At 40.0% G+C, this 20,964-nt stretch overlaps 2 long non-coding RNA genes across 5 annotated transcripts in view; one reads left to right on the forward strand and one right to left on the reverse strand.

The window, feature by feature from the left end:
* The window catches only part of LOC109279053 (uncharacterized), a 230,860-nt gene that overhangs the window by 81,707 nt on the left and 128,189 nt on the right, over window positions 1–20,964 (reverse strand). Inside the window, exon 4 of the long non-coding RNA XR_002085977.2 lies at window positions 20,433–20,531. This is a non-coding gene — a long non-coding RNA (uncharacterized LOC109279053). The remainder of the gene's footprint in view (window positions 1–20,432; window positions 20,532–20,964) is intronic.
* LOC109279054 (uncharacterized) lies at window positions 1,093–13,851 on the forward strand. 4 transcript variants are annotated; one of them, XR_002085980.2, is made up of 5 exons: window positions 1,093–5,104; window positions 6,732–6,788; window positions 8,882–8,918; window positions 12,294–12,385; window positions 13,523–13,851. It is a non-coding gene; the product is annotated as an uncharacterized LOC109279054 (long non-coding RNA). The 4 variants fall into 4 exon arrangements; XR_002085979.2 differs by lacking the exon at window positions 6,732–6,788 and having other exon boundaries at window positions 1,093–4,121; window positions 4,800–5,104; XR_008420481.1 differs by having other exon boundaries at window positions 1,093–6,788.

The raw sequence follows: 20,964 nt of genomic DNA on the forward strand, positions 1-20,964 counted from the left end.
TTTTGTCAAGACTAGATGAACTTGAACCCAGAGAGGTTTGAATTCTACTGCAACCTCAAAAACCACAAAAATGGAAGAAATGTGGGAAGTCAAATATGTTCTTGTGCCTCATCGATAGGGCTTAACATTTTTTTCATCTCGGGAAGATTTATGTGTTGCCAGTTCCAGCCCTACCCGTAGTTTCTTGGTATAGACATGAGACACCATGTGGGGACTCCAACTTCAGAAGCCAGTTTTCACTGCAACCCCTTTTGGCTTTTTGAGTTTCTAATGTAACCTTTGCAAACAGCTGGTCCAAATTCCATCATGTCCCAGACCCACACAGACCTCCTCTGCGTTATATTCAGTTTGAGGACAAAGGAAGTTCAGGGAGGAACAGTGAGCAAGATGTGATTTGGCCAAACGATTATAGCTGCTTTGCAAGCAGCTACCCAGAATACAGATTTTACTGTTTTGTTTTTTTTTGTTTTTTTTTTTTTTGTTAAACCTTTAAATGACTTAATGGAACTGTATGCTTTTATGCTTTTTTTCCTCCAGAGCTGAGATAGAGGGCTCACCCCTCCTATGTGATGTACCACCCATTAAAATAAACCCTCTACAGTCACAAAGCATATGTCCTCATGACTTGGTTAACCCCACAAACACAAAGACCACCACAGCCCTTGACTTCTATCAGTGAGCAAAATGGAATTAAATAATGTGTCACCCCTCCGACTTTGATGAGAGTTGTATATAAACAGAGTGCAAGAGGAAAGAGATTCTAGTTCTGGGTCTAGAGTCCGAAGGCCTTAGGTTTATACCTTAGCTTTTTCACCTGTGAAATATATTACCTGGACCTCAATTTCCTCAGGTGAAAAGCAGGGCTAAACAAGAGAAACTTCCACATCAGAGGACTTCTGCGAGACTCAAATAAGTGAACGCAGATAAAATGCTGAGCACAGGCTCTGTGGAGAGTATATATTACATACTCAACAAATAGAAGTAAGTAGCATATTTTTTTATCATCATTTTTTTTTTCTTTCTGAATGAGGAATAGTTAATACTCTGGTTTCCCTTCAGATTGCATAAATCTTTCACCTTTTACTGAATGAGGAATAGTTAACAGCAAAGCTGTCTGAGGTAGAATCTGGTCAGTTGATAGGGCTCATTCAGGAGCTCTGCACACATGGGTATACATCGGTCTTGGCATACAGAGTTCAAATTCCTTCTATGGCAACAGGGTGAGTAACTTCATGGCATGAATGTTAGGGACTACCTTCAAGGAGACTAAACTGTAAGTGTCAAGCGTCTATAATTTTTTTTAAAAAGTATTTATTTATTTTGAGAGAGTGATAGAGAGCGAGAAGGGGAGGGGCAGAGAAAGAGGGACACAGAGAATCCCAAGCAGGCTTCAGACCATCAGTGTGGAGCCCAATGTGGGGCTCAAACTCATGAACTGCGAGATGACGACCTGAACTGAAATCAAGAGTCAGACGCTTAACTGACTGAGGCACCCAGGTGCCCCCAGTGTCTACTATTTTTTAAATTTTATGTCCTGGAACTTGAGATGTGAAACCAACTAAAATTCAACCACGAATGAAAATATTTGGGGGTCAAAAGTGAAATTCCAGGTTTAAATGATCAGAGACAGGTATTCCAATGCACTACTAATGAAAGTAGAAACTGGTTTCACCATTTAGGAAAGGACTGTGAAAACATCCATTGATGTTAAAGCTTATTCATCATCTCAAGACCTAATAAGTCTACTTCACTGTGTTTAACACTACAGAAACACACCCAAGAAGACAGGCACAAAATATTTAGAATGGCGTGGTTTGCATTAGTGAGAGAAACTGGAAACAACTGAAAGGTCCTTTCACTTTTAAATAAGAGAAGCGAATTCCTTGAAGAAATAATCCTAAATATTTCAACAGATTCACAATTTGTCGTGCGGTTCGTGGACAGCCTATGTGGTGATTCAGTTACCCAACCTTATTTCAAAGGTGGCTCTGCCATTCCCTGGGACCTTGGAAACTTCTGCTAAATCTTTTGCATTCTGCTAGCACACAAGGCATGGGGAAAGGCAGTAAAGACTTTGACATTTGAATAGATCGAGCCTGGGTCACAGAGCACTTCTTTCCACAATTCGGTGGCCAGAATGCGGTAACCGAAGCCATATCTATTCATGGCGTGGTCCAGATACAGGTTCGGGAAGAATGGGAACCAGGCTTTTGATGAACAACTACTCAGTTTCCGACACAAATACTGTAAGAATATTAAAAGAATAAGGCTGATCTATTTTACTAGCAAATGAGCCTTCTAAGACATACCACTGAGTGAAAAAGCAAGCGAGACACATGTCACAGAAGGGGTTCCTTGGAGGCAGACTCTAAGACGGTGTTTACTGTTCAGGAAACTTATTAAGGAATATTCATTTTATCAGTATCTGAGGAAGCAGGATCGGTCAGAGGAAAAAGCTGAGCTGCAATGCAGGCCCAACGGCAGCTTCAGTCACTCCACAGCGTTCTGAACCTAAAAGTTCATTCTGAGTTGTCCCAAGATGGGCCAACATTTAGAGTCTTGCACTGAACTGGGGTAAGAATGTGCACAGTGGTTTCAAATGGAACCGGATCGGTTATTGAACGCTGGCTGAATCTGAAAGGGGTGAGGCTGAGGAGCTTCTGTGCAAGTCGTCAGTCCCTGAAGGGCTTGACAGCTGAAGACTGTCTGCTAACGACATTCCATAATGAGGCAAGGAGTCCTTCATGGAAGAGTCATGTGGGCAATGCACAGCAGATCTATCTCGCGCCTCAACAATCGAATCGTCTACCATTACTGCCAACCAAAAGGACATGATTACTTTCTCTGACTGAATTTCTGCATGCATACATAAAAGCAATTTGAATAGATAAAAAGCTGGACACTGTTTGTCATGACAAACAAGCATCAGGATTGTTGTGTTCCTTTTGAGAAAAGGAGGCAGGTCTGAGACAGAGGGCAAAGGTCAAGGAAAAGTTATCGGTAATGTTAATGTTTTTAAACAGAGAAAATGAATTGACACATTAGTTCTGTGATGAGGATTTAATAAAATGGCATTTGAGATGTATTTCTTGTACAAATATAGTGAGCAAAACAATATTCTATAGGAGTAGGACTTTCCATTTCTAAAGCGTTGGATTAAAATAGCTCTAATTTATTCAAGGATTGATGGACTTTCCTTCTCTCTTCTTCCTCCCACAGGTTTATGGCCATTTCATTGCTCACTGTATCTCCATCAAAGGGTGACTGGGGTTGGAGGGCCTGGGTGTGGGGAGGAGAGGAAGGAAACTAGAATCAGCAATTTCCATTACTTGCTAGCAACTCTGGTGAATATGTTTAGTGGGGGAAATGCTGAAAATCAGTTATTTGGATTATCTGAGCCTGTCAACCATCCATGTTACACCCTCTTCCCATTAGCAGAGACTCATGAGAATTGGCCATAATTGCATTTGCAGTGACGGCAATTGAAACAAGATTATTTTCAATGACTGTGTGGTTCTGACTGAACTATTATTATTTTTCCTCTTTCAAACAGCATGTATCCTAACAAGGCATTTTGAGGAAAGAGACAGAGCCCACTGTATTCTCACCTGTTACTTATCTACCAGTCTTTCAGGAAAAGATAGTTAATCTAGACAGAACGAGACAATTTTGTTTTAATCTGGTAATAGAATAGCTTATTAGGGATGCCCAGTAGCAGAAAGGCATAATATAATCAGTAAAAGGACATGAAGGTCACCTGGGTGGCTTGATCGGTTAAATGTCCCACTCTTGATTTTGGCTCAAGGCATGAATCCATGAGTCGAGCTCCATGTCGGGCACAGTGATGATAGTGCAGAGCCTGCTTGGGGTTCTCTCTCTCTCCCTCTCTCTGTCCCTCCCCTGCTCTCTCTCAATAAATAAACAAACACACACACACACACATGGTGAGTGAGAAAGAGAGAGAGAGAGAGAGAGATCAGGGAAGGGACAGAGAGAGAAGGAGAGTGAGAGAATCCCAACCAGGGTCTGCACTGTCAGCACAGGGCCTGTCTCAGGACTCCCAACTCGCCAACCGTGAAATCATGACCTGAGCCAAAATCAAGAGTCGGAAGCTTAACCAAGTGAGCCAGCCAAGCGCCCTTCAATAAATATTTTGAATAAATAGTTGTTGAATTCAAAATAATTGAATATTTTCATAATGCCAGTGTTATAACTCTATCTTGAAAATCTCTGTGTTGTGACTGTTCATACACTGGGTTTTAACCAAGTCACTGCCAAGATGAAAGGTTTTCTCCTGGAATTACAATGCTGTGTTGGAAAAACCTTAGAATAAAATTCAAAAGAATACGGTTCTGATTCAGACCACCACTTACTTCATTTAGTGATTTTTGAGACAAATCCCACAGACTCTGTGTCAGTTCAGCTATCAAATGAATATACAAGGACAAATCCTATGCTTAATGTTTTATACATACTTTTGTATTCATGATTTTACCTTGACACTGATGTTAACAAGCTATTGAAGGGTTTCATTGGTATCAAACACAACTGAATCTTGACCTAACTATAGATTGACTGACGTTAAGTAAGCTAAATGGTCTCCTCAAGATTCTATGCCTACGTCTTCATTTTAAAATGAGTTCATATACTTATAGTTCATTTCTCATCAGATTGCTGTGAAGTCAAAAGTGAAAAAGCATGTAAAGTGCATTGCACAAAGCCTTCATATAAAAGGGAGTTATCTTCAAGTCTCAGCTATCCCTTTAACAAGGCTCACTCTGCTTTTCTCTTTTTCCAAGGAAAAACACACGTTGTAAAATAAGCATTCTTCAAAGACAACCTGAAGACGTCTGGGAATTCCAAAGGCTGAAAATTCCATGAGTTCATAGAAGCTTTCACTAATTCCACAGATTTAAAGACAAAAGAGAGTCAACTGTGTGCCCAAACTCATTTCTGATGATTTCTTCCATCCTACCCTTTCTGCCTCTCTGGGGGTGGCTGTGCCTGTAAAAAACACTGAAGTTGTCAGGAACAGAGTCTGCTTTCAAGACTGGAATGTCAGAGTAGAGACTTCTGTTCCTCAGACCAGAAGAGACTTGATTTGGTAAGTTTCCAGGTCTGAAAGGAGACAGAGCTGGGACATGGGAACTGATACAGATAAACAGCACAAACACCTTGAGAGAGTGATATATCAAGAGAGACTAGAATAGGACAAGAACAAGATCATGACACAAGATGAGATAAGAAACCAGAAGACCCTGTCTAAAAGCTCTAATGTGTGTTGCAACCAGAGGTTGACCATATCCCACAAAATTCCACATTACATAATTGCAATGGGTAATGGGCGCTTCCTTGTAAAAAGGAGAGATTTGTTTTCCCTTTTATGGCTAAAGTAAAAAGCATGAGAAGTAGCCCCATTAGGAAGAATGAAGTGTCATCATGTGAACTGGCACATCTCAGGTGAATTAGAATAAGATGATTATGGAACTGGGTTGATTTTTCGTAAAGCAAAACCTTATTTCTAAAGGTGCCGAGAGACAGGATGGGGACAGGTATTACAAGGTTCAGGTAGTCTCTTTCGTTGTAAATAGACCAGTAAACAATACACAGTTGGACACAGAGCCAAAGAAAGGGGTTCCATTCCTCACTAGAACATAAGCTCCAAGAAGTCTTGTTTTGTTCACTGCTGTATTCCAAGCTCCTAGATCATGCTCAGCCCTTGATGATTATCTATTGAGTTAATTAGCCAGCTGTGAGGCCTTGAAAAGAAACCAGTACATCTGTGAAATAGGGAGTAGGTTTAGATATTCTCTAAGACCATCCTAGTTTTAAAATTTTATGGTTGTATCAGAAACTACAAATGAAAAAATGGACTTTACATTTTTTATCTCTATTACCTATGTTATTTCTTCATCCAATGTCTGTATGATCTATTCTAGCATGGCTAGGTGTAGAAAAATACCCCTGGTGGGGTATAAGATGTCTTCAGGAGTCCAAAGATAATTACTCTTTAAAATGAAACCTTTTTTTTTTTCGATATGTGTAAGAAAAATACAATTCGTTTTTCAACTCCATTTATGATAATGTTGTAGAGTTTACTTTTCAAATAAAGTTACAGGCAAGTCAACTTAATTAAAATATTTTAAGTAAATTACAATGCAAGTGTCTTACAGCAAAACTCACAAAAAGTAGAATACAAGCAACTCCTGTTTGAGAAAAGCACCTCCATCGATACTTACAGCATAGATCTCAAAACCTGATTTTGACTAGTGATCTCTAGAGGAATGAATCCCATCTGAGGTAACCTTGAACACTACAGCCCTATTTGCAGTAAAGTAACTACCTTCATTGTACTCTTTAAAAATATAGTAGGTATTTTTAATACCTTTACATTAAATATACAGTAGCTACTGGGCAGCTCAGTCAGTTAAGCGTCCCACTTCAGCTCAGGTCATGATCTCTCCCTGTTCGTGAGTTTGAGCCCCTTGTCAGGCTCTGTGCTGACAGGTCAGAGCCTGGAGCCTGCTTTGGATTCTGTGTCTCCCTCTCTCTCTGTCCCTCCCCCACTCATGCTTTGTGTCTCTTGGTCTCTCAAAAATAAATAAAAACATTAAAAAAATTTTTAAATATACCTGTTCTTCTGGCCATGATGGATTAACAGCTACTGAAGAAACCACCTACCATAAACAATTAGAAAACTGAAAACATCTATGTATGACCACTGTTTCCAGACCATGGACTACAGACAGCACAAGACTATGATCCCTAAGAAAAATAAAACAGATGAGGTAAGGATGTAATAGAATTTTTTTTTTTTAACCAGGAGATACTTTTCAGATTGCTAGTCAGGGAAAGGAAGCCCAGGTAGAACATGGGCCCTCACTAACTGGAACAGACAGAGTTCAAAGACTGAGTAAGCTGAAGTGACTGGAATTTGTGGGACAAAGTACTAGAAAGGAAAGAGATATTTAGGAAAGAAATTCAAAAAATATGCACAAGGGCGCCTTTGAGCCTTTGGGTGATTATCAAGCCATACAGAGCAATACTCCACAAAGTACAGAACTGGGGAAAGAACAATATTTAACTTAATGGCTACCTTATCTCCCATTGGGCTGAACCATCTTTAAGCTCAGGCCAGCCAGAGAGAAGAAACATCACTGAAACCATTAAGCAGTTAGTAGAGACCCTAGAATGGCCATGCCTCAGTAATGATACAAAATTATCCCTGGAATAAAGACTACTCCATACCTTCCCTAACACATCTTAAAAACAAGTCTCATAAAGATTAAAGTGATCCATACTTTAAATGACTGCCAGATCACAGAGCAACACTATTTAAAGGAACATCATAAAACCTGAACATTCAACAGTACAACATTAAGAAAGCACCGCATCTAATCTAAAATTACCACACCTGCAAAGGATTAGAAAAAAACCTTTTTCTTCCCCCACAAGCAGAAGAAAAATTAGGCTACAGAAATAGACCCACAAGTGACAGAGAATATGTAATTAGCATACGAAGACTTTAAAATAGCTATCATAAATAGTTGGATTAAAAAAACACGAATACAGTAACAGAAATGAAAACTGTTAAAAAAAAGAACCAGTGAAACTTCTAAAACAGAAAAATATTTAAAGTGAAAAAATTCACTAGGTGTAATAGCAGTTTGATTCTGCAGAGGTAAAGGTCAGTGAACTTGAACAAAGAGAAGAAAGGATAATCTTTTCAAAAACTGGTGCTGTAACAATCAGATGTCTGTGTTGGAAAATATCAACTTTGAACCCAAGTTCCTATCACATACAAAAATAAACTAGAAACAGATCCCAGAACTGAATGTAAAATCTAAAACTGTACAAAGTTGTGACTTTAGTTAAGCAAAGATTTCTTAGGACACAAAAAGTACTAACCATTGGAAAAACTGATAAATTAGATTTCATCAAAATTAAAAATTTTGCTCCTGATAAAACAACCACAAAAAAAGATGTCAAGTCAAAAATTCAAAGAAAATAGTTGTAATACTTATCTTTACCCAGAATATATATATTAAAAAACTGTCATAACTCAATAATAAAAACACAACCGAATTTTAAAAATGGGCAAAAGCATTGAACATACACCTCACAAATGAAAAAAATATATAAGTGGCCAATAAGCACTGAAAGATATTTCAAATCACAGTCACCAAAGAAATGCAATTTTAAACCACTCTATACCCACTAAAATGGTTAAAATGAAAAAAAGAGGAACATTACTAATATTTGCCAAGAATACAGATCTGGAAATGTCACCCATTCATGGTGGGAGCGTAAATGGTGTAAGTATCTTAGAACACAGTTTGGTAGTTTCTTGTAAAGTTAAATATAAACTTACCATATAACCCATCAGTTCATCTCCTATGTATGAACCTAAAAAATAAAAAGTATGTGTGCACAGTCTGCTAGTCTATTTATGTGAGTGTTTGTTGATACATACAATATGAATGAGCCTCAAAAATATTTTGCTGAGGGAAAGCAGCCACACACAAAAGAATATATAGCACATGATTCCATTTGTATAGATAGATTAGTCTATACTGATAGTAATGTAACGGCAACTAAGGTTGGGTTGGGAAGTTGTCTGGGCAGGAGCAGAAGAGAATAGTTTAGTGAGTTGGAAATTTTCTCTTTCTTGACTTAGGTGATGGTTACATGTGTTTATGCATATATCAAAACTCACTGAGCTATACATTTTAAACAGGCACATTCATTTTGTAGTATGTAAATTATACTTCAATAAACTTGAGAATATGTTTATTTACACACTCACAGGGCAAAGTTATTTTAGGTTTCTGCCTATACATCTTTTGTATCATTTATCTTTTTTCTATTTCTTTTATTTCAGATTTGTATTCTCTGATGTCTCCCCTTTCCTACACTTGGTAAGTTTCAGCCCCTTCCCCCATCATGGTGCATGACCAACAATCATGGTGCATGACCAACATAATAAGTGATAGCTGTTGTCATGTCTGCAAATGCTTTCAGTTGTACAAAAAGAAAACTTCACAGACTGTTCCCAATTAGGTGACGTACCCATGTAAGGTTGGTGGTAAACCAACTGAGACCCACAGATCTATAATCTAGCTCGTATTGATGCCGCAATGCTTAAGTTAATTGTTCTTTAGGCAGATCTTTAGCAAGTTGACTTTATTTCTTCTTCTTCTAAACACAACAAACTAAGGATGTTATCCCAAGTCTACGTTCCTGAATGCCATGCATTGGTGAAAGGAGGCAGGAGGAAAAAGCTTGGAGACTCAATACTCTTTTCATGCTCTGAAAGCCTCTTTGGACTAAAGATAATACAAACTGTGGGTGTTGTTGCCAAAAACATGAGATTTTTGGTTTCAGCTGGTGATTCAGGAGCTCAAAGTGTCAACTGGGTAATGGTACCCAGGAATAATTCAGTCCACCAGTCTTTGTAGAGTGATTGGACACAATGCAGGTCAACAACACTGAACAGCCAAAAAACAAAAGTACATTGTCAGCTAGCAACAATGAGAGAATCTTAACAGGTGTAATTTATAGCACTACTGTTGATGAAGTTAGTAACCTTTAGCAAGGAGACAGACAATCAATAAATAGCTGCCTGAGAGTCTGCACCTGCAGAAATTTAAGTGGAAATTGACCAGAAAGTCAGCTGTAAGAGGTACTAGCAGAATATTTAAACCAGATGAAAAAATTTAAGGTTAATGATAAATAAGTGACCAAAACTGTAGTATTAGAATAATGATTTCTTCAACTTCCTAGAAAAACTGGATGAATGTTCACTAAAAAAAGAAAAAAGAAAGCAAATGTAGAGAGTAATACATTGATGCATTTACGGAAAGGGCTTGGGGTATTTAAACTGTGGCTTTGAAACTGCAGAAGGGGAAAACATATTTTTAGAATTTAGCGCATGCATTTCTATTTATCAGTGTACCATCTATTTCTCTGCTTAGATTTTATGGTATTACTGTGGAGATACTTGTCATACAGCTTATTCAATTGGACCACGGTATATGGATGTACAGAGTTAATCAACGTTGTAGATAAGTGATAAGGCCTCGGGGAAGAAGAACATTAAAGCTCTGGTCTAACACAATGAGTTAACACCCTTGGGAATGAAGAGCTATTAAACAAAACAGGGAGGCCATATTGCTCAGTGAATTCAGTGAGATCTAATGGGAATTTCAGAGTAAATTTATTTTACAGATGTGTAGGCAGCTTAATAATTCCAAGTGCTTTTTCTATTCTAAAGCAAATCACCCCACCACATCTTTTCATTTAACACTAATCAATTTGCTTAACGGATTAGGAAGGGAAAGGATGTGCCCCAAGTAAAATGATCCTTCTTATCTTTAAGTTTTGCACTTATAACTCCTTTCATAGCCTTTTACAAATCTACATTAGCTGTGCTGTCACAACTTAAGTACATCTTTTGGCTTCAGGAATCGTGGGGGAGTTCAGGAGAGTCACTTTTTACAGTAGTAAGACAGCTCTACCAACAAGCAAAGGGCTCATCAAAAATAGAAGACATCAAACAGACAAAGCGATCAGGTAGCTTCGAGTAACTTCCCATCTTAGTGCAGCAGAATCAGATACATCTATATCCTCAAACATTCCATATCCTGGTTTCAAAATGTTCACTTTAAAATAGATAGTAAATAAACCCAGACTTGTGACAACTTTTTGCTATTATCCCCTATCAACTTGAGGTCAGACAGTGAATGGTATCCTATGGATTTTAAAAACTAGTGACTATCTCAATTTAGACTCAAGGTCCAAGGACAACTGGACCTGCTTCTATGAATAATTAGTAACATTCCATAGAAGGCATTCTTACTTTTCGTTGTCTAATTCGGAAACCACAAATAAAACGTTGCATTCAAACTAAATGAAATTAAGAACTTTTATGAAAGAGGATAACATTTTTTAACAGTAACATTTTCGACTTGGAAAGATTTGATTGAGGGTCTGAACGCTCTGTTCTGCACACTAGCTCTGTGAGACCAGCTCTATTGTAAACTGCTTACATTAGTGTCAGTAATGTAACAACTACAACTACAGGGTTTTTTTCCCTCTGTTCAAGTCACTGTTCTAAGTTCTCTACGGTTACTCACTGAATTCTCCGAATAACATTACGCGTTAATTATCATCCTCTCCACTTGACAAGTGAAGATATTGAAGCGCTAAGAATATTTAACGTGCTCAAGATCGCAGAGCTTGGGAAGAGATGAAACAGGTTTGAGCTCTGCACAAAAAGGCGTCCGTAACTGTACAAGGAACACAACAGGAGTGGGCCCATGAAAACCCACCTGTAGATGTCCTTTAGCTAAAAATACCAGCCAAGTCGAATGAAACAGCAAACAATCAATGAGGGTCAGCCAGGGTCAGTATCTTTTTATGCCCAATTGTAAAAAAGATTCTCTTATAGTCAGTCCATATGAATTTGTGTTAAAGAAGGTACAAATACCAAAACGAGGGCAGGTTAGCTTCTGAAACATAAGAGAGAAATTTTAGAATCACTTCCTGGTGGTACATTCTATTGCTAAAAAGTGATCTTCATCAGAAAACAATTTTAAAAAATCACCAACAGTTTTAACTATGGAATACTGAATAGATTTTCCAGTCTACTGTTATGGAATGGAGCACAGTGAATGTTTGCTCAGCAGGCACCGAGAATGGCATTTTACACACGGCCCGGCATGTTGGGTTAAGAATTACGTCACTTCTAACCGATTTGGAAACTGAGGCTCCAAACATGCTACAAGTCACACAGCTCTCCCGGGTGGTAATGTTGGGATTCATCTCCTGGTCTGTTTTCAAAAACTCTCACTCTTTCCACTCTCCTGCACTTTGAATCTCATCACTGAAGCCCTAAATTCAAATAACAACAGAGATCACTGTCCAAGATGAGTTTCAATTGTCAGCTTGTCTATTGAGATAGAGAGTTTGGCTTTGGAAAAGAAAATCAGTGGTTAGTCTGTCACCCTATTTCAACTTCTTCTCTTTCAGCTTACACAGGAGAAGGTTTCCTTGAAATTTTAATGTTTGCAAACAAATCAAATCTTGTGGTATCAGATGAGCTATATTTTCCACACAAACAAGGGGTAGGAGGGGTGGGAAAATAACCTGACCTTCTTCTTGAGATTGGAAACGCTTAAAGGCATATGTGAAAAGCCCCCAGGGGAAAATATTCACTATTTTTTTTCAGCAGTTCAGCTCAGTGTCTGTTGCCTAATCATTTTCTTATCGCCAAATATTACATATTTACACAGGTGCTTCTCTGATTTAATTGTTTGGAAGCAGTCACTGGAAGCAAGGCTATGTGACTCAGCTTTGGTGATGCAGTCCAGCTGGGGTCTGACAGGTAAATAATTACCACTAATCAAGGCCTAAATGAATTCAGGTTCTTCAAAGTCAGATGGGGGGGAAGGGGGTAAGGGTTATAAATGAACTGTTAGCAATATCAGGAGAAATAAGAGCTGAGGAGTCTAGTCTTACCCGAAAACAACAAAGAGAAGAGCTAGCAAAAGTAAGACCTCGACTGCCATATGTATTATAGCACAGAGACCTCTGGCTGGGGTTCTGGCATTCCCCATTCAGGCCTAATTCACCTGGGGATCTTAGGAGCCTCTCTGTAAAACTGAGTTGGGTCATGAGCTATGTCCCTTCCAGTCCTCACAGGGTATAATCTCCTGATTTCCTGATGCGGTAATTCAGATTTCTTGACATAAAGAGGAAAAACATTTCTTGCTATGGTTTCTGTATCAATAAATATTGTCTCAAATAAATACTAAGAATGAACACATTTGCTCCTTGACAACGAACCATAGGTTGTGAGTGCTTATTAAGTGAACAGACTTAGGTGGGAGGCTGTCCACCCTCTTCAGGGGCCAGTGGAGATTTCCTTGGAGTTATTAGGAAGGGAACCTGCCCCAAGGCCCAAGGCTCTACATGATGTATTCACAGGCTGCGAGGACATTTGTTTCAAAGTCGGCCTCCACTTGCTAGAGAAAGGCTTGCAGCCACGTTTGCCGGTCATTTTTCAGGCTCCCGGTAATGAACAAAACAGGTCTGATAATTTTCAATAATATACTCAGGAAATGTGTGGTGCAGCTTTCAAGCAGTTGACGCAGAAATCTGGTTCAATCAGTGTTGAGAGCCATGCCTGAAGAAGCCTTCTGTGTTTTGGGACCAGCCAGGGTAGCTGTATCAGCCACAACAAGGCCATATTTTGACTGGTTTTCATCAGTTTGACTCGGGTGTTTTTTCTTTCTTTTCTTTTTCTTTTTCTGCCTCTTGTAAAAGCATTTGGCTTTGAAGCACAAAAAAAGAATTTTTTAGTTATAACTCCAACCAAGTTCTCTCTTATTGTCTTTCATAAAATGTGGGTTGGAGGATTTACCTCATGGTTTGACTCCTGGCTAGAAGTAAGCAAGAGTCTAACATCAGGGCAAAGTATTAAATTATCACCTGTGATTCTCTTTTTTATCCTTTTCTCTAGTCTGAAATTGTGGCGCACACACCTTTGCTCCGAGCAGAGTCCCCACCACAGCTATGAATGTGGGGATCTGGGAGAGAAACACCCTCTCTTGTCAGAATGAGCACAACCCTGAAGAAAACATCACAACCCCGAAGAAAATTACCGACGTCTTAAGGAAATGGTTCTGACTGAGGTCTTCCAACATGCAATACTATGTGCTGACTCAGGGAAAACTTAAGGCAACATGCTGAAAACATTTACAGGCCCGGAAAATAACTGGTTTAATAATTCAAGATGCTTTTAAGTTACAAAAAGAATACTTAAAAACAAATAAACCTCCCTTTCCAAAAGCCGTGTCGTAGAGTCGGCCACTCTTGAAATGAAAAAAACAGAGCTTGCCATCAAATGCAAATTCAGCCTCTGAAACTCCTCAACAATGGACAAAGAACCTCCACACCCCACACCCCTAATCGACAGATGGAAATAAATGTCTGTTTCAGGACTTCAACATAGTTAGATGAAAAGTGAAATATTTAATCAATTCCTCAGATGTATTTTCGTCTGAGAGTGCTATATGTCAGTGCTTCCAAGTGTTCCACATTCCTGGATCATTTTAGGAGGGTTTTTTTTGTTTTTGTTTTTGTTTTTGCATTGCTACACAGCAGGTACTGGGATATGGACCAAAGTTCCTTAACCTGGGCAAGTATTCACACTTTGGGCTGAATAATTCTTTGCTGAGGAGACGATCCAGGCGTTGTAGGATGTTTTAGAGCATCCTTAGTCACTTTTCACTAGATTCCAGCGGCACTCCCCCAGTTGTGACAGACAAAAATATCTCCAGACACTGTGAAATGACTCCTGAGGGAGCAAAGGTGCCACTAGTTAAGAACACACTTTACTTACTTTTATTAATTCGATGCCAAATACACTCGATAAGGTAGGTGCTATTATTGTCCTCCTATTTCTTCATCATTCATAAGTAATGAGAACATAGCATAGAGGGCATTGAGTGAGCTGTTCAATTTCATTCTAGTGAGTGGCAAAAAAAAAAAAAGAAAAGAAAAAAGAAAAAGACTTCAACCAGGGGTACCTGGTGGTTCAGTTGGTTAGGGGTCAGACTCTTGATTTCGACTGAGGTCATGATCTCACCGTTCATGGGTTTGAGCTCCACATCAGGCTCTGCACTGTTGGATTCGGGATTGGGATTCTGTCTCCCCCTCTCTCTTCCTCTCTCCTGCTCACTCTCTATCTCTATCTCTCAAAAAAAATTTCAAAAAAAGACTTCAACTAGATCTGAAAATGTTATACTTAAAAAAATGTTTATTTTTCAGAGAGAGAGAGAGAGAGAGAGAGAGAGAGAGCACAAGCAGGGGAGGGGCAGAGAGAGATGGGGACAGGGGATCTAAGTGGGTTCTGTGCTGACAGCAGAGAGCCTGACACTGGGCTCAAACTCATGAACTATGAAATCATGACCTGAGCTAACGTCAGATGCTTAACTGACTGACCCACCTAGGCACCCCTGTAAGGGTTATACTTTTTATCCTACCACTGTCTATATCCAGAATCTGAATTGAGCAATACTGTAGGTGCTTTCTCTATAGTCTAAGATTTCTAAAAATACAGAAATAAATGAACACATTCTTAAAAGAGTTGCTAAAATGTCACATTATGCAAATCTCCTTCCAAATCAAAGATGTTCATTGGAAGGTGGGGAATGACCATCCGATGGGGCATACCTGGATGACGGTAACTGAGACACATGTAACTGCTGCCATTTGCTTGACCTTTGCTGTTTCAGCTCCCTGAATGGATAGGCAAGTCTAGATCCTGCCAGATTCACCATAAAGCAGACCACCATAACACTACTGCTTAGCAAAAACTACATTGGGATAATGGAAAGAGAACGGAATTGGGTTCCGAGGGTTGGGCATACCTAGGCATTTCTGCTCACTAACTCTGGGAATTCGGGGAAGTTGATTAATTTCTTTTAGCTTCTGATTCCTTATCTGAAACTAAAAAGGACAATCACACCTTCTGCCAAAGTGGTTATAAGGACAAGTTAATACATGCCAAGCCCAGGACATAGAACTTGGTAGGAAACAGAGTACACTCAGTAGAGGGACATGAAAACACTTATTGAGCTTTTACTGTATACCAAGTGCTGTGGCAAGGGCTTTACATAAATTATTCAGCTTAATTCATGAGGTTCGTTACCTGCCTGTTCTGTTAGGCAGGCACCCCTTCCTGGGTCTGTTTACTTATCTGTTATCTGTCTCCTGCACTTACAGAACAGCAAGGAGTGTGCCTGTTTTAGTTACTGTCGTAACGCAGTGCCTCATACCTCCATCAATGTTTGTTGAGTTATGAATGAACCAATTTCTTCTTAATGAAAGAAGACAGATACACCTGGGAACAATCTTAGGCTCTCTCCTATGAAGCACTCTTGATTCTTTCATGGCAGCATTTCTGGGATTCATTCCTTTCTCCTCATTCACTCACCCACCATCCTACTCCTGACCCTCACTGCCTGGAGTCTGGACTACCCGAGTCACATCACAATCTTCATGTGGTTCCTAGCCTCCTCTCACACCCACCCCTGCTCCTCACCGAAGAAGGAATCTTCTTCACGCACCCCCATCAGCAAATCACGACCATTCACTTGCAACCCAAGCCTTCCATGATCGATCCCACTTTCCCTAACCCATCTCATCTTCTGTCACTTACTAACATTATCATTATTCCAGGCAGATCATTATCTGCTTGAACGTTCTGCTCCGGGGACCTGATGATCATCCTGTTACTTATTTAGTGTGTACTTTACTGAGTGTCTCTATTGTACACATACCATGTATGTGTGCTCCTACCACACAAAACATAATTACTGTCCTTGGGAGTTTAAAAACACGGTTAAGGAGAAAAGCACCAACACAATTGTGATATACTACTACCTATCCATTTGAAAAGGGTACAGGATGCCAAGTAGGCACCTGGGAGGGTCTGTCACCCACAACTGGGAACTCAGAGAAATGTTTCCAGTTGAGGCGGGGAGAGCTAGATAACCTGACCCCTCACACGTCAAAAAAGGAAGAGAGCTTTGCTAGGAAAAACAGCGCAGAGACAATAGCAGAAGGAAGAATACGGCTCACTTCACCCATGAGCCACATGAGCCCTACTCTCAGGACAACGGGGAATCACAGAGGAATTCACAACAGGTTAGTTGAAATGTAACTGTTTGAGACTCTAAAGGAGGGTGGTGCTGCCATGAGGACTTTACCAAGTCACCATTTCTTCTTTATAAAATATAGCCTTACGGAGCAAATCCATTTCCCGGCAGAAAGAGGGAATGTCAGGAGCGTCTGGGTGGCTCAGTCAGTTGAGCGCCAACACTTGCTTTTGGCTCAGGTCATGATCCCATGGTTCGTGGGTTCGAGGCCTGCATCAGGTTCTGTGCTGGCAGCTGTGAACCTGCTTGGGATATTCTCTCTCTCTCTCTCTCCCCCCCCACCCCTCTCCTGACCTCTCTCTCTCTCTCTCTCTCAAAATAAATAAACACTTTTTTAAAAAGAAAAAGGGAATGTCAAACAAAAGGATTTTTGTCCTAGTCTTTGGGAAAAAATCTGAAAAAACCTACACTGAGGTCCTCTCTGAGCTGTTAACAACTTTGGTGCTCTTCCATGCCTCGATTTCCTCATCTGTCAAATGAAGGGAATTAACGGACTATATGATCTACCAGGCTTTTCCCAGCTCCTTCCTCCTCTGAATCCTGACCTCTTGCAGATGGTCATTTTGAAGCTAGAAATCTGCTAAGAAGACCCATTTGAGAAGCTTGTTAAAATCGTGGAAACCCAAACCTCACCCTCTGAAATGTAGGTAAGGTAGGTGTAAAGTGGGAACATTTAAAAATAAAAGTGCCCCAAGTGAATCTCATACACTGGTTTTCAGATCCAACATTTGAGAAACTCTGACGGAAAGGAGCGTCCCTTCATTTAAATGGAAATAGAGGGCGCCTGGGTGGCTTAGTCAGTTAAGCGTCCAACTTCGGCTCAGGTCATGATCTCACGGTTTGTGGGTTTGAGCCCCACGTCGGGCTCTGTGCTGACAGCTCAGAGCCTGGAGCCTGCTTTGGATTCTGTGTCTCCCTCTCTCTCTCTCTCTGCCCCTCCCCAGCTTGCACTCTGTCTCTCTCTCTCTCTCAAAAATAAATAAAACGTTACAAAAAAATTAAAAAAAAAAAAATAGAAAAGAGGCCTGGAGATGACTACTCTTTCAGGAACTGGCCCCTATACAGTTAATCATAAAGAGCCCCAAGTATCCAATTATACCTTTGGGAAATAGAAGCCAAATTAGAATAGATCACCTTGGGGTACCTGCGTGGCTCAGTAGGTTGAGCATCCAAATCTTGATTTTGGCTCAGGTCATGATCCCAGGGTTGTAGGATCAAGCCCCATATCCGGCTCTCTGCTGAGCATGGAGCCTGCTTAAGATTCTCTCTCTCTCTCTCTCTCTCTCTCTCTCTCTCTCTCTGCCCCTTTGCCATGCTCGCAGTCTCTCTCTCTCTCTACGCCCCCCCAAATAAAAATAAAATATTTTTTTTAAACAAAGATCATCTCAAAAAAAAAAGATCATCTCATTGGAATTTAAATGGAGAGACTATCTATCACCCCTTGTTGATTCTATGCTGTGTGCCCTGCCCTGTGCCAGGGGGCCTGTAATGGTCAAAACCAGGTGGCAGCATCACTCGTTTCCAACATTAAGAGGCTGTGGCATTTGCAAATGAGGAGTTAGTATCACAAATGGTCGCAGGCTTTGGTTACCTCTTCTAGTTTCCCATCACCTGGAGATAATTTTCCAGCATATACTGAACATATACGCCCTTTGCTTTAGTGTTGCTTCCCCAGTACTTGGTCATTTGAACCAACACAATTATCTCATCAATATACTACCCTAATACATAACTGAAAATATGCCAGTCTTTGAGGATGGGCTCAAGAAAATCAATTTTCCCAGCTCTTCCTTGCCTTCCAGATATGCCCTGAAATAGGTAAGATCAAAATAAAATGCATCAAAGAATTCATCCATGGAAATCTTTGCAGGAAACAATCCCTCAACCACTGAGAAAGTTAGTCAGGCTCTCCAAACCAGGGTTACTCTCTGCGTGCAAAACTGTAATTAATGTCGAACTAAAACAAGCCTAACATGAGGTACTCTCAAACAAAGAAATGGAACATAAGGAGAATTTGATTTCAAAGGCTAAGCATGGATTCAGAATTAAGCACCGAAATAGATGTTCAGGTATTAACAACTGCTCCTTGTTATCACCATCAAAATGTTCTTGGCATTGAGGAAGATGAGCCGGGTAGCATGATTAAGCCGAGCGGACAAAGCTTTAAAGGAACATTTGCCTTGAATTTTAGTTTAAGGTCAGTGTGTATCCTTCTCACAAGGATAGTTTTCAGAGAGAACTTATTCATTCATGTCCAGTACCAATTACTTTGGCAATGCAACTCCCATAATAAGAAGAGGGAGAGAGCTCCCATCTTGGATGACCAGGTAGCCCCGTGAGGCAAAATGAGCTTCAGAGACAGACCTGAATTTAACTTCTTGCTCTGCCACTCACTAGCTACAGGTCTTTGGCAAGTGGCAAAACTTCTCAGGGCTTATGCCATGCCCTCTCGTTTGTAATGCAAATACTAACCAGTACTTTAAAGAAATAGCAGGAAAACTAGAGGTAACATGTGAGATGTGCTTAGGACACAGCGTGGTAAATGAAGTCACCACAGACAGTAACCATTATAACTGAGGAGCATTCACGTGAATTGGTTTCTTTGAGTGGCGTCACAAACACCACCCTCTCGTCAAGATACAGTTCTGTGAAAAAGAGAGTTTCTGAACCTGCAGAGCTGTGCACCGTTCTGTAGACACCTCAAGACTCAGGCAAAATTAGGCTGCCATTTTCAACAATCTCCACTGTGGCCCAAAGCTTTCCTTATAGTTTAGTGGCCGGCATCGTTCTACACAGAAATTTTCAATGTTATTGCCAAAAACTCCATGAAACCATGTTCTGAGACTCTTATATATCACAGAGATGGTGCTTATTAAATAATAACCTTATTTTCCTTTTCTTTACAACTCTAGGGCAGAAATAACCAGTCTTGAAACGACATCATTCACTTATCTATAAATATCTACGGAACACAAGGTGTTATGTGCTCGGGATACAATGCTGGCCTCCTGCTCAGCAGGATGGGGAGCCAGACAAGGAAAAGGACTGACAAGTGAATGAGAGCTAGCCGAGAAAGAAGATACAGGGGAAGTGCTTTGGGCACAGGGATTAAATGCAAGGCTTCAAAGTGGCAGAACAAGGTGAATCCCATACAGGCAAGATTTTTGGTAGGGCTGGAATGGGACTTTCCCAAAGTATTGAGTCCTGCATCACCTCACGTTGGTCAAGTGTTTGATTTCAGGTAGACTACTGTAAATTTCCTCCAGATCCCTGATTTGTAGAATAACCACTGAGAATAATAAAGGGCTTTGAGGAAAACAAATCCAAGCCAAATTTCCCATTTCATGACTGGGTGTCTACACAACTTGGGCAGGTCACGTGTCATCCTTGAGCCTCAACTTTGGTATTTACAAATGGAAGAATAATACCTACTTTGTTGAGCAGGTGTGACCATTAAATGTAGTGATAATTTGGTTAAAGAACCTAATGGATGCCCAGACATGTGGTAGGCACTCAATAAACTTCAACCTCTACCCATAACTGACAGCTGAAATCTGTACATTTCCAGCCGGCAAACACTGATAAAGTACCTGTGATTAAAAAAAAAAAAAAAATCAGGTATATCATATTTAGAGTTTTCTGTTTTGGAAACCAAAATCCCTCATTAATAATAATCATACGACTGTAATACTACTATTGAGTACTTACTCTGGGCCGGACATCACAGGAAGCATTCATTTTAAATTCTTAAATCTTACAACAATCCTATGAGGTCATTTGTATTTCATGAAACACCGCTCCCATTTTCTACAAAAGAAAAAAGTTCATGAACTCAAATACATTTTGACATTTTGGATGAAACTAAGTTAAACAGGTTTGTTACCTTCGGAGCTTCTCAGAGCCTTTAATCTGACAATATGCATGATCAAATCCCAGAGAGAAGAAGAAAGTCTAAAGGGTTTTCCAAGTATATTTGACCATTAAATCCTTTTTTGGTTGGATGTGTACTGAAATACTTTTTAAACATACTTTGTGAATGGCTCAAAAAAGAATTAACAGCTCCATCTCTAGAAAACTGGGGCTCAGAGAAGTAACTTGTCTGAGGTCATCCAACTAACAAACAGGATGAACCGTGATTTGAAACAGGGTCTTTCTAATTCCAAAAACCACGCTCCTAGCTACGGGACAATTATTTGCAACACTGCCCCAGTTCTTAGAAACTGTTAAGGCTGCAAAAACA

This window comes from Panthera pardus, unplaced genomic scaffold, assembly GCF_024362965.1.
Source record: "Panthera pardus isolate Hobbes unplaced genomic scaffold, ASM2436296v1 HiC_scaffold_8, whole genome shotgun sequence".
Lineage (NCBI taxonomy): Eukaryota > Metazoa > Chordata > Mammalia > Carnivora > Felidae > Panthera > Panthera pardus.